We start from the raw sequence: 13,717 nt of genomic DNA, 5'->3' as shown, positions 1-13,717 counted from the left end.
CGTGGTGTTAATATATGGCCTCAAATACCCATGCAAAAATTGGTCGAAATCGGTCAATAATTATATATAAGCCCCATATAAACCGATCCCAAGATTTGACCTCCGGAGCCCCTTGGAAGAGCAAAATTCATCCGATTCGGTTGAAATTTTGTACGTGATGTTAGTATATGGTATCCAACAACCGTGCAGGAATTGGTTCATATCAGTCCATAATTATATATAGCCCCCATATAAGCCGATCCCCAGATTTGACTTCCGATGCCTTTTGGAGAAGCAAAATTCATTCGATCTGGTTGAAATTTTGTACGTGGCCGATCCCCACGTTTGACCTCCGATGCCTTTTGGAGAAGCAAAATTCATTCGATCTGGTTGAAATTTTGTACGTGGTGGTAGTATATGATATTTAACAACCATGCCAAAAGTGGTCCATATCAGTCCATAATCATATATAGCCCCCATATAATCCGATCCCGAGATTTGGTTTTGGAGCCTCTTGGAGGAGCAAATTTCATCCGAGTCAGTTGAAATTTGGTACATTGTGCTAGTATATGACAGTTAACAACCATGGCTAACTAGGTCTATATCGGTGTATAGTTATATATAGCCCTAAGATAAATCGTTCCCCAATCACACAAAAATTGGACCATATCAATAATTGTATATAGCCCCCATATATGCGACCCCCTTATTTTAATTCTAGCTCCCTACATACCGTGCAAAAGTCCATATCGATTCGTAATTATTTGTAGACTTACCTAAACATACCTTTTTCTCTAAATGGACTAACTCACAATTTTGAAAACTATTTAACATACCACAACCCAAGTAATTCGATCGTGGATGACAGTCTTTCGTAGAAGTTGCTACGCGATCCATGGTGGAGGGTACATAAGATTCGGCCTGGCCGAACTTACGGCCGTTTATACTTGTTAAATGCTCGAATTTATATATTCATAAATGTAGATTTGTGTATTAGGATGAAGACTTAAACTATTTTGATGAAATAATTCTTAGACCAGCTCGATTAAACGAATACTTCCGCTGAAGCTAAGCAATATGGTCTTGATTCTTGATTAAATTCAGGAATTTTTCAATAAAAAAATGTATGTTCATGGTTGAAAAATTACAATCCGTGTAATTTTCTGGTATCCTCATGGATACCAGAACTATTTGACTAGTCCTGGTTCTGTGTTAGGAGATTCTCAATTATTGCCGCAATATATTATCAAAATCTTCAAGAATTCAATTGAATGTCCTTGAAGTTTTCTTTGCCACAAACTTTGGAACACTACTTGAAAAAATATGTCCTCATGAGACCCTTATAATGTGCTTGTCTCTACGAGAAAGATCGCGTTCTTAGTGTCCCTGGATTCACACAGAAACTTTCGTCGTAGTCGCCCTCAAAATTCCTAAGATACAAAAATCGTAACACTAATTACCTTACGAAACTGTTTCAATAACAATTATCTTGCTTACCTCTTCCAATTGTGGAATTTGAAGTCTTTTTTTTTTAATTATTTATTTATTTTTTCTGCGTCTACGACTGAACAGTTTGAAATTGAAATTTAAATGAAAAATTCTATATACCCAAAAATGAAAATCAAATACACATGAGAATTGTCTCCATGGAAATTTCAAGTGTGCAGCCTACTACAATTTTTAGACATTTACAAATGTTAAAGAGCAAGTGTCTCTACATGTTCTGAAATTGTCTTGGAATATGCTACAAAACTGGGGGGTGACCGCATCAACTTTTTTTCGTGACCCTATCTAATGTACACGGATAAAAAAGTATGTTTATACCATGCTCCACACTGTGGAACAGGGTATAAGTTAGATATAAGTTAGTGCATATGTTTGCAACACCCAAAAGGAGACGAGATAGACACATGGTGTCTTTGGCAAAAATGCTCAGGGTGGGCTCCTGAGTCGATATAGCCATGTCCGTCTGTCCGTGAACACATTTTTGTAATCAAAGCCTAGGTCGCAGTTTTAAATATAGCTCCCATATATATATTTCGCCCGATATGGACTTATATGGCCCCAGAAGCCAGAGTTTTACCCTAATTTGCTTAAAATTTTGCACAAGAAGAACAATTAGTACTAGAGTCAAGTGTGCCAAATTTTATTGAAATCGGTTCAGATTTAGATATAGCTCCCATATATGTCTTTCGCCCGATATGGACTAATACGGTCCCAGAAGCTAGAGTTTTATCCCAATTTGGTTGAAATTTTGCACTAGCAGTACAATTAGTAGTATAGTCAAGTGTGCCAAATTTTATTGAAATCGGTTAAGATTTAGATATAGCTCCCATATATAGCTTTCGGCCGATTTACACTCATATGACCGCAGAGGCCAATTTTTTGCTCCGATTTAGTTGACATTTTGCACAGGGAGTAGAATTAGCATTGTTGCTATGCGTGCCAAATTTGGTTGAAATCGGTTCAGATTTAGATATAGTTCCCATATATATGTTTTTCTGATTTCGACAAAAATGGTCAAAATACCAAAATTTTCCTTGTAAAATCGCCACTGCTTAGTCGGAAAGTTGTGAAAATGACTCTAATTTTCCTAAACTTCTAACACATATATATCGAGCGATAAATCACAAATAAACTTTTGCGAAGTTTCCTTAAAATTGCTTCAGATATAAATGTTTCCCATATTTATACCCTGCGCCACACTGTGGAACAGGGTTTTTACTAACATTATGTTCCACCCTAGTGCATTAGCCGACTTAAATTTTGAGTCTATAGATTTTGTAGAAGTCTATCAAATGCTGTCCAGATCGAGTGATATGTAAATGTATGCATTTGGGACAAACCTTTATATATAGCCCCCAAAACATTTGACGGATGTGATATGGTATCGAAAATTTAGATCTACAAAGTGGTGCAGGGTATAATATAGTCGGCCCCGCCCGACTTTAGACTTTCCTTACTTGTTATACCCTGCTCCACACTGTGGAACAGGGTATTATAAGTTAGTTTTCATATGTTCCTGTGTAAACAAAATGGACAGAACTTTTAAAACACAATATTTTTAAATGCAAAAATATAACGCTCCCAAATTAGCATATGTTGCGATATCTTATTAAGAGAGTGAGTGAGTACAGAGAAAGAAATGGAAATGAAAATGGAGAGAATTGACGAAAGATATCAACACAATACAGCGAGAGAATCAAAGGGAGGGTAATTGGTGGTTGCTGTGGATGTTATTTCGGAAAAAGGTGCTTGTGTAAGTGCAGTGGTTTTAGCTATACACTCAGCCTGTTAATTAGGTTTCTCCAAAAAATTGATATGCTTAAGTTTTAATATTATTTAACTTTAATATTAAAATGTGTATTTGGAGCAAAGAGAATAGAAATTAAAAAAAAATACAATATGTTTTTACGATGAGAGCAGCATTTAATGAATGTGGGTATGTCTATTCACATTATTTTTTATACCCTTCACCACTACTGTGGTACAGGGTATAATAAGTTTGTGCATTTGTATGTAACGCCAAGAAGGAAAAGTCTGAGACCCATCGTTTAGTATACCGATCGGCTTAGAATTAAATTCTGAGTCGATTTAGCGATGTCCGTCTGTCTGTCTGTCCGTCCGTCTGTCTGTATATGTAATTTTGTGTGCAAAGTACAGCTCACAGTTTCAGTCCGATCGTCCTGAAATTTACATTGGCTCAAAGACAATCGCTATTGATTTTGAAAAAAAAAAATCGGTTCAGATTTAGATATAGCTGACATATATATTTATCACCGATCTGGTCATAATTAACGTATTTATCAACGTATTTTCTCAAAATTTCGGGCAGCCAAATATTTTGGGGCTTTCGTAAGATATGCAAAATATCAGCCAAATCGGTTCAGATTTAGATATTGCTCCCATATATATCTTTCTTCCGATTTTAACTTATATGGCCTAAAAAGCCAGAGTTTTGCCCTGATTTGCTTCAACTTTTGCACAAGGAGTACGTTTAATAGTATCATTAAGTGTACCAAATTTCGTTGAAATCGGTTCAGATTTAGATATAGCTCCCATATATATTTTATATCGGATTTTCACTTATATGACCAAAAAAGCCAGAGTTTTGTCCTGATTTGCTTCAAATTTTGCATAAGGACTACGTTTAATGGTATTGTTAAGTGTGCCATAATTTGATTGAAATCGGTTCACACCCTCAAAAAAATCGCTTCTCTAACATATGTTCCAAACATATTTTGCAGGAATCACATATATTATTGGATACTGCCGAAACATTAATATGTTTGTTTTATGTGAACATATTATATGTTTGGAAGCATTTGGAGCCCAAAAATATTATATGCTTGGAAGAATTTTCCCCAAAGAAGATTGTGCTCATTCCCTCATATAATTTTCACTTCCACGAAATTTTTTAGTTCTTGGCACCTTTTTGTGTAATACAAATAATGTTGAAGAAATTATTCAATTTTTTAAATTTTTTAAATTTTACCTTTCTCCTGGACGGAGGACCATACAGTTTGTAAGCCGACACACTATTCACTAGGTTACGTAGCTGTTATGGTCTCCTGTAGACAATTATCGTTATAAGTTAATATAGCATAGTTTGCAGCGCCCACGACCCCATACAAACATAACATTATTCAACAGAAACATACATTTGTTGGCCACGTGGAGCAGTGGTTAGCATGTCTGTCTTGCATGCAAAGGGTCGTGGGTTCAATCCCTGCTCCGACCGAACACCATTTTTTTTTTTAATTTACACATTTGTACTTAATTTTTACCTTTAAGGCCGGTATTAAGTTGGCATTATCACTCTAAAATGGAAATGTTTTGCCTTTTACTTTTCTTTAATAATTCATTTTAAAGAAAATAAACTTTTTCAATTGTTTTAGCTGTAAAACTCGAACTTAATGTCCGCTTTTCTACTTGAAGGTGTCCGTCAACTCCTCTTGGTTTATTCTCTTGGTTCCGAATGTCTATTCTCTTTACTTCGAATACTCATCCTAATATTCAAATTAAATAATATTTAGACTTAAGCATATTTAATTTTTGGCCTTATCATAAAACAGTTTTCCGAAACAACATACAAGCGGTTTCACAGAAATTGCTCCCTTTTGATTCTCTCGCTGTGTTATGTTGATATCTTTCGTCAACCCTCCCGGATTACATCTCTATTTCTTTCTCTATACTCTCTCTCTCTCTCTCTCTCTCTGTCGCTCTCTAAATAAAATATCACAACATATATATGTTTACTCGAAATTTGTAAATTTATATATGTTTACATTCACACATATTATTTTGTATGAAACATTCATGCCCCAAACATAATATATTCTAACATATTAACATATGTGTCCCAAACATTTTGTGTTAGTTTAGGAACATTACATGTTTGCACTTAAATATATTGTGTTTAAAAATTGTGCCCGAAACACATTTTGTTTATATCGGAACATATGAAAAACATATTTTTCTAACAGTGCAGATGTCGTAAATGCAACATATGGTATGACGTCGGCCAATTTTCCATCTTCATCATTTATTGCTTTTGTTTGTTATACACTCACTAAAGGGTGATACGGTCAAAATTTGGTCAAGGGAAAACGCGTGTAAATCGGTGAAATCGTTTATTTAAAAAATCAAATTAAATTTCTTTTTCAAGTTCTATTAGTATAAAATTCAGGAAAAATATTCAGTTAAGCTTTCGCTTTTCCAAATCCGAATTGCCGGGCCTCACGCTTGACACCTGCCATCAGATTTTGTACAGCCACCTTGTCCACCTTCTTCGCTGCAGAAAGCCAGTTTGCCTTGAACTGCTGCTCGTCCTTAGCAGTTTTTTGGTCTTCTTTAGGTTCCGCTTGACAATAGTCCAGTATTTCTCAATTGGGCGGAGCTCTGGCGTGTTGGGAGGGTTCTTGTCCTTGGGAACCACCTGCACGTTGTTGGCGGCGTACCACTCCATGGCCTTTTTACCGTAATGGCAAGATGCCAAATCCTGCCAAAACAGTACGGAGCAACCGTGTTTCTTCAGGAAAGGCAGCAGACGTTTATTCAAACACTCTTTCACGTAAATTTCTTGGTTGACAGTCCCGGAAGCTATGAAAATGCTGCTTTTCAAGCCACAGGTACAGATGGCTTGCCAAACCAGATATTTCTTTGCGAACTTTGACAGTTTTATGTGCTTGAAAATATCTGCTACCTTTTCCTTTCCTTTTGCCGTATAAAACTCCTGTCCCGCAAGCTGCTTGTAGTCGGCTTTGACGTAGGTTTCGTCGTCCATTACCACGCAGTCAAACTTCGTCAGCATCGTCGTGTACAGCCTCCGGGATCGCGCTTTGGCCGTCGTATTTTGTTTATCATCGCGATTTGGAGTCACTACTTCTTGTAAGTCGATAGTCCGGCTCGTTTTTTGGCTCGATGCACGGTTGTAGACGATACACCCAGCTTATTTGCGGCATCTCGGAGAGAGAGGTTAGGGTTTCGCTTGAAACTACCGGCAACTCTCTTTGTCGTCTTAGCGGCTTCCGGTTTTCGATTTCCCCCCGATCCAGTCTTCCTGGCTGTCGCAAACGTTCCCCAAACACTTTAATTATATTTGTAACGGTTGATTTGGCAACTTTTAGCGATTTTGCCAGCATTGCGTGCGAGTATCTCGGATTTTCGCGATGCGCGAGCAAAATTTTGATACGCTGCTCTTCTTGCTTGGACGGCATTTTGACAACTGAAGAGTGAATTCCAAAATCAAAATAGGAGCAACATTCTACACACACACCTTCAAAAGGATGGCTGTTCAGGTTTTTTAAATGCAAAATTGAAAGAAATACGCCGTTTATATTGACCAAATTTTGACCGTATCACCCTTTAATAGTCTTCAAAAAATCCTTGTTTATGTATGACAAGCAACAAATATTTGAAAATATTAAAAAAAAAACAACACTTTAGTTGCTTTGGAACATAAAAATTCTCATGACAGAAATACTTGTGGTAACAAGTACTATTACGGGGCATACAAATATGCACTCGCTAAAGGTTTCATAGTCAAAAATTAATTACTTTTCGTTGTAAAACACTCGCATGAATACCCCGATAATGGCTTCCTAGAATTGAAATGCCAGAAAAAAGCGTAGTCAGCAAACAACCTTTGCGTTTTTTTATGGTTGCCTTCAAATGAAAATGCAATGCAATTTATATTTTGAAATGAAGTGAATATTGACATCATCATTTACTATAGCTCGGACAGAAAATTAATTCTCGTAGCTGTTTCGTAGGTGAAACTCAATTTAATTGCATTTAACTTTAATTTTATTTTATGATTCAATCTTCAAGATATAATCAAAAATTATTGATATCGATTGTTTACCTTTTGAAGCCATACAATTAATTTATTCTGTTGAAGACATACCTGAAAAGAAAGATTTCTATTTTTAATGAACTATAAATATCATAGGAAGATTACGCAACCTAAATTTTTGGATGAAAACTTAACCAAATAACAATGAAAATTTTCTTTAAAATAATGCAATTTTAATTAAAACAAAGTTTATAATATTTGCTTCAAAATTGTTTCATTATATTTAGGTAAGTAAAGAAACACATTTGTATTTTAAAGAAATCGAACTTAAATTAACTTAAATATTGAATCTCTATATTTAAGGTAAAAACGCTTCAAATATAGGCTAAGACTTATTCCGAGATTTAAATTTTTTTAAGAAAGCATTTTTTGCTGACATTTGTTTGAAACAAGACATTTTGTTGGCATTTGTTTGATATAAGACAAGTACATACAGTTAAGCCAGACCGAATACCCTCCACCATGGATTGCGTAGAAACTTCTACACTGAAAAAAATATTGTCGTGAGGCCAAAGATTTCATGTCCATAAAATACGAATGCAAATTTTGCTTAGCATGGAAGACGCATTTCTCTAACATAAAGTTTTTTCCTTGTTCAAAAGTCGATGAACTTTTCAATGTAGTGGTATTGTCCTTACAATTAAGTGATTTAACTTAAAAATGGGTATCATAACATGAAAGAAAAATTTTTTTGGGGTAAGGTAAGACTTTACTAATTCAACTTTAAAATTAATGAAATTGTCTTTAAATTTTTTGCATTTTTGCATCTTGACTACAAAGAAACAAGTAAGTAAAGTAGAAAGTGGGGCGGGGCCGACTATATCATACCCTAAACCACCATTACAGAATTAGTAATCATAAGCATTTGTGGGGTAACATATAGGTCTGGGAGATAAACTGCAGTTGCATATTTAAGAAAATTAAGGGGTACATGTCTATGGGTGCTTTATGTCGATCTGACTATAGCTCATAGTCAATATTGCCATGGAAAATGTTCGGTTTACCCTACAAGGACAAAAAAGTTCCCTACTTTCCCATACAGTCCCAAACAATTTTCCCTACTATATTTTTCGTTAAATTTAAAAAAAAATTTTACAAAACAAAAATGGTTCTAAGTACTTTATTATCTTAAAACATGAATATGCAACGTATATAACTTAGAATATAAATTTGTATTACCACCACGGTTGCCACAGTTGGTAGAATTCTACCCAAATTAGTAATCTTTTTTGTTAAATCTCTATAAAAATACAATCTTGGAAAAAGTTTCTATAAACAAATTTTTGTGAGAAATTTTTCTATAGAAATAAAATTTTGGCAATAAATTCTATAGAAATACAATTTTGAGAAAAAATTCCACAGAAATAAAATTTTGAGAAAAATTTTTATAGAAATAATATTTTGAAAAAAATGTCTATAGAAATACAATTTTGACAAAATGTTCTATAGAAATAAAATGTTGACAAAATTTTCTACAGGAATAAAGTTTACCACACATTGTTAAAGATCAAGTCTTGCCGGCTTCAAATTTCCTCCTCTAGAGGCACCAAAATGTAAAAATTATTACAAATTGTGTTGAGTGAAAATGTCCTACATTGTGGCCCTACGTCCCTACAAGACGCTAAATATTAGAAAAACCATACATATAGGGAATTTCCCCTACTTCTAGCAACACTGGCTGTGTTTATATTGCACCTACGGAGTTAGTATGCCACTAATATTGAGCCCATTATTAAAAAAGAGAAAATCGTTAAATTAGTGTGGGTAATAAATACAAATTTGTAAAAATCGAGCAATATTCTTATGTAAGAGCTACAAGTACGTGTAAGTACGATCGGGTAGTACATCAAAATTTGAAATTTGAGTAACATTGGTTAATAATAAGAGTACTATGGCCAAGTTTGTGAAAATCGAGCGATGCATATATATGGAAGCTATATCTAAATCTGAACCAAATTGCATAATATTTTGCGGGTTTGATTAATACCACAAAAGGTTACCTTGTGCAAGATTTGAGTAAGATCAGTTAGGAAATGAGGCCTGTATGGTTAGGTTAGGTTAGGTTAGGTTAAAGTGGCAGCCCGACTAAGATTCAGGCTCACTTAGACTATTCAGTCCATTGTGATACCACATTAACTAAAAGTACCTATTACATATGGGCACTTCTAGTTTTAACCGCTGAACCTTCTTGATTATTTTTCTTTGTTGAACCAACCAGATTGTTCCAAAAACAGTAGCAGACTGCTTAAGTTAACGTTTTCCAGATCCGCCAGTAATCTGAAGCAATATGCTCCTAAAAGTTGCTTGCGCTTTACACAAAATGCAGGACACTCACACAAGAGGTGTTTAATTGATTCTTTTTCCTCCGCATCATGACAGCTCATACAATAGTCATTATACTTCGCGCCAATAGTTTTTGCAAAATCGCCTATCAGGCAGCGACCCGTTATAGCAGATATCAGGAGTGATATCTGACGTCTCGAGAACATTAGCATATCTAGTGTGCGGTTTAAGTTGAAATGGGGCCATATTTGCTTGGTGTCGTTACAACCCTTGCAATTCTCCCATCGAACATTTGCCATCATAACAGCCTTCTCACGCAGCATGAGCTTGCAGGTAGCTAGGGGCATACCAACAAATTCTAGTTCCCCTGGAATATGTAAGGTAGTCCCTAGCCTTGCCAACTCATCCGCTTCGCAGTTCCCCGGTATGTTCCTATGGCCAGGCACCCATATTAGGTGAATATTGTACTGCTCAGCCATCTCATTGAGAGATTTGCGGCAGTCGATGGCCGTTTTCGAGTTGAGGAACACAGAGTCCAAGGATTTTATTGCAGGTTGACTGTCTGAGTATATATTAATGCCCACATTTTTTGGAACATTACTTCTCAGCCAATTCGCCACCTCTCTTATTGCTAATATTTCAGCCTGAAAAACACTACAGTGATTAGGTAATCTTTTCGCTATTCGAAGTTCCAGATCATTAGAATATACTCCGAACCCCACTTGTCCATCCAATTTGGAGCCATCAGTGTAGAAATCTATATATTCTTTATTCCCCGGGGTCTGTGTGCACCACGCCTCACTGTTGGGGATTAGAGTCTCAAACTTTTTGTCGAAAAGTGGACTCGCCAAAGTGTAATCCACTACGTTAGGCACATCTGGCATTGTTTTGAGGACAGAACTGTGACCGTAACCTTTTTCCGACCACAGCGATAGTTCGCGCAACCGCACAGCCGTTGTTGCAGCTGACTGTTTGGCCAAAATGTCTAAAGGCAATAGATGCAGCACGACATTAAGGGAATTTGTTCCTGTCTTGCTGAATGCGCCTGAAATACACAAACACGCCATACGCTGAACTTTATCTAAACAAGTCGGTTTCTGAAGTGCCGGCCACCAGACTACAACACCATATAGCATTATAGGTCTAACCACTGCCGTGTATAGCCAATGCACAATTTTTGGTTTCAGTCCCCACTTTTTTCCTATTGCCTTTTTGCACGAGTACAAAGCTACAGTTGCCTTTCTCGCCCTTTCTTCAATATTAAGCTTAAAGTTCAGCTTCCTGTCCAAAATAACGCCAAGGTATTTTGCACATTCACCAAAGGGAATTTCAATACCCCCTAAGGAAATAGGCCTAACCGTGGGAGTTTTGCGATCGTTGCAGTACATGACTAATTCTGTCTTTGCAGGATTTACCCCAAGACCATTGTCTTTCGCCCATTTCTCAGTCATCCGGAGGGCCCTCTGAATAATATCTCTGATTGTGGATGGGAATTTTCCCCTGACTGCCAGAGCCACATCATCTGCGTATGCCACCACTTTTATCCTTTCTTTTTCTAGAGTGACCAGAAGGCTATTTATAGCAACATTCCAAAGAAGAGGTGATAGGACTCCTCCTTGGGGAGTGCCTCTGTTCACATACCTTTGTATGTTTGCTTGTCCTAGTGTGGCTGAAATACGTCTCTTCATTAGCAGTTCGTCTAACAGCCTGAGTATACATGGATCAACATTCAGAGTTGTCAGTCCATTTAATATCGAGCTCGGATGGACATTATTGAACGCCCCTTCGATGTCTAGAAACGCCACGATTGTGTATTCTTTGACAGATAGTGAACTTTCAATAAAGCTGACTAGTTCATGTAGTGCGGTCTCAGTAGACCTGCCCTTCGAGTATGCATGCTGTCGTTTCGAGAACAAACTTGAATCGATGCTAGTTCTAAGATAAATATCTATCATCCTCTCCAGAGTCTTAAGTAGGAATGAGGATAAGCTGATTAGTCGGAAATCCTTCGCCCTCGAGTGAGAGGCTTTTCCCTCTTTAGGTATGAAAACGACTTTTGTTTCCCTCCACTTTCCTGGGATATATGATAAGTTGATACATCCTTTATATATCACCGACAACCAGGGGATAATTTTGTCAGTTACAGCTTGTAACTCCGCCGGAGTAATTCCATCAGGTCCAGGGGATTTGAATGGTCCAAAGCTATTTAGCGCCCATCTTATTCTAGTTTCCGATACAATTTCCTCGATAGGAAACGACCGCTGAGCAACTGTGGCACCGCCAGTACATGGTTCAACCGTCTGATTTCCAGGAAAATGTGTGTCCAATAGTATCTCCAGCGTCTCCTCACTGGACGTTGTCCAATTGCCCTCCGATGTTTTAATGAAACCTGGAGCGGAGTTGGTGGATGCTAGAACCTTCCGTAGTCTGGAAGCCTCGGACGTATTCTCAATACTGCTGCAGTAATCATTCCAAGAGTTATGCTGAGCCTTTCTCAATTCTCGCTTGTATCCTCTCAGATTCTTCTTGTAAGCGTCCCAGTCCTCAGGGGCTCTGGTGGACTTTGCCTTGTTAAAGAGCTTCCTGCAGGATTTCCTCATATTACTTAATTCCGTAGACCACCATGGTGGTCGATGTTTCCCCCTTGGCTTTCCTCTAGGGCATGCAGCTTTCAGTGAGATGTTGAAGGCCTTAGTAATCCGCTCCACTGCGTTTTCGATATCTTGCACATTTCTCATATTTGTCTCTGTTATTTCCGGTATCATCATATTGAACGATTCCCTATACCTATTCCAGTCAGCTTTCCTAACATTTGGCGGAAATATGATCTTGGTGATATGAACATCAAATTTGAAACTGATGTAGCGATGATCTGAGAAGCTGTGTTCACTTAAAACCTGCCACTCAGATATCATTTCATTTAGTTCTTGCGAGGCCAAGGTGATGTCCAAAACCTCTTGCCTGTTTTTAGTGACAAAGGTTGGGACATCTCCCTTGTTGCAAACTACCAGATTAGTACGCAAAATAAACTCTATTAGCGACTCTCCCCTTGCATTAGTATCACTACTTCCCCATATACTATGATGTGCATTCGCATCGCATCCCATAATGAGTTTCGCCTTTGTTTTCAGTGACTCCTCCACTAAGGTCTTAACGGCATATGGAGGCATCTCCCTGTCATGTCCCATGTAGACCGAAGATACCCAATATTTGCATTTGGCTATTTCTAAACTTGCAACGACAGTGTCTGTATTGCACATTGAGGGAAGCAGAAACAAATTGAGCTCGTTTTTAGCAATTATACAGGCTCGATTTACATCATTACCAGTATACTGCAATAGTTTGAACCCCGGAGTACTTAATTCACATATTTTGTTTTTGTAAACATATGGTTCTTGAATAAGAACTATATCTATGTCCCCTTTCATCAGGAGAACTTTTAAGGCAGCACATGCAGCCTTACAATGATGAAGATTTATCTGGAGGATCCGTAGGACCATCGAGATTTTCAACAACCGTCACATCAGCCGCTTCGATCGAGTCATCAAGAATGTCCTCTTCAGAGATATCGGTGACTCTCGCAATAACCATAGGTTCGACTTTGGTGAGTTCTGAGGCAATAGAAGCCTCCTCACGCATACGGTATCTATCCATGTCTTCAACTTTGGTATCTCCCTCGACTTCGCAAGAGGATCCGCTTACTTCTGATTCAGACAGAGGCTTGTCCATTTCTGAATCCTTTAGCTGATCGTTTTTATACACCTTCATTTGGATATAATGAAAGCCATAACATACACGGCCCTGGGACTTTGCCAGATGTGGCAAAGACTGAGTGTTCAATATAAACACTGCATGCCGTCTTGGTCCATCCACTTCATCCAAACGGCCAACCTTCCAATCAGCTGTTGGAAGATCTGGATTGCATCGTTTCAGTCTATTTAAAATAGATTCAGGGTCAGAAGGGTTTGCAGGTATCCAGGCATGTGCTCTAGGTCTAGCCGGTATGTCTTTCTTCTCGACTAACTCTAGAGCAGCTCCTTCCCAAACTTCACCAATTAGTATCAGAGCAGCTTTAAAACATTCTATAGACCTCTGGTC

This window comes from Haematobia irritans, chromosome 5 (genome assembly GCF_050003625.1).
Source record: "Haematobia irritans isolate KBUSLIRL chromosome 5, ASM5000362v1, whole genome shotgun sequence".
Lineage (NCBI taxonomy): Eukaryota > Metazoa > Arthropoda > Insecta > Diptera > Muscidae > Haematobia > Haematobia irritans.
This window is presented reverse-complemented; position numbering follows the sequence as displayed.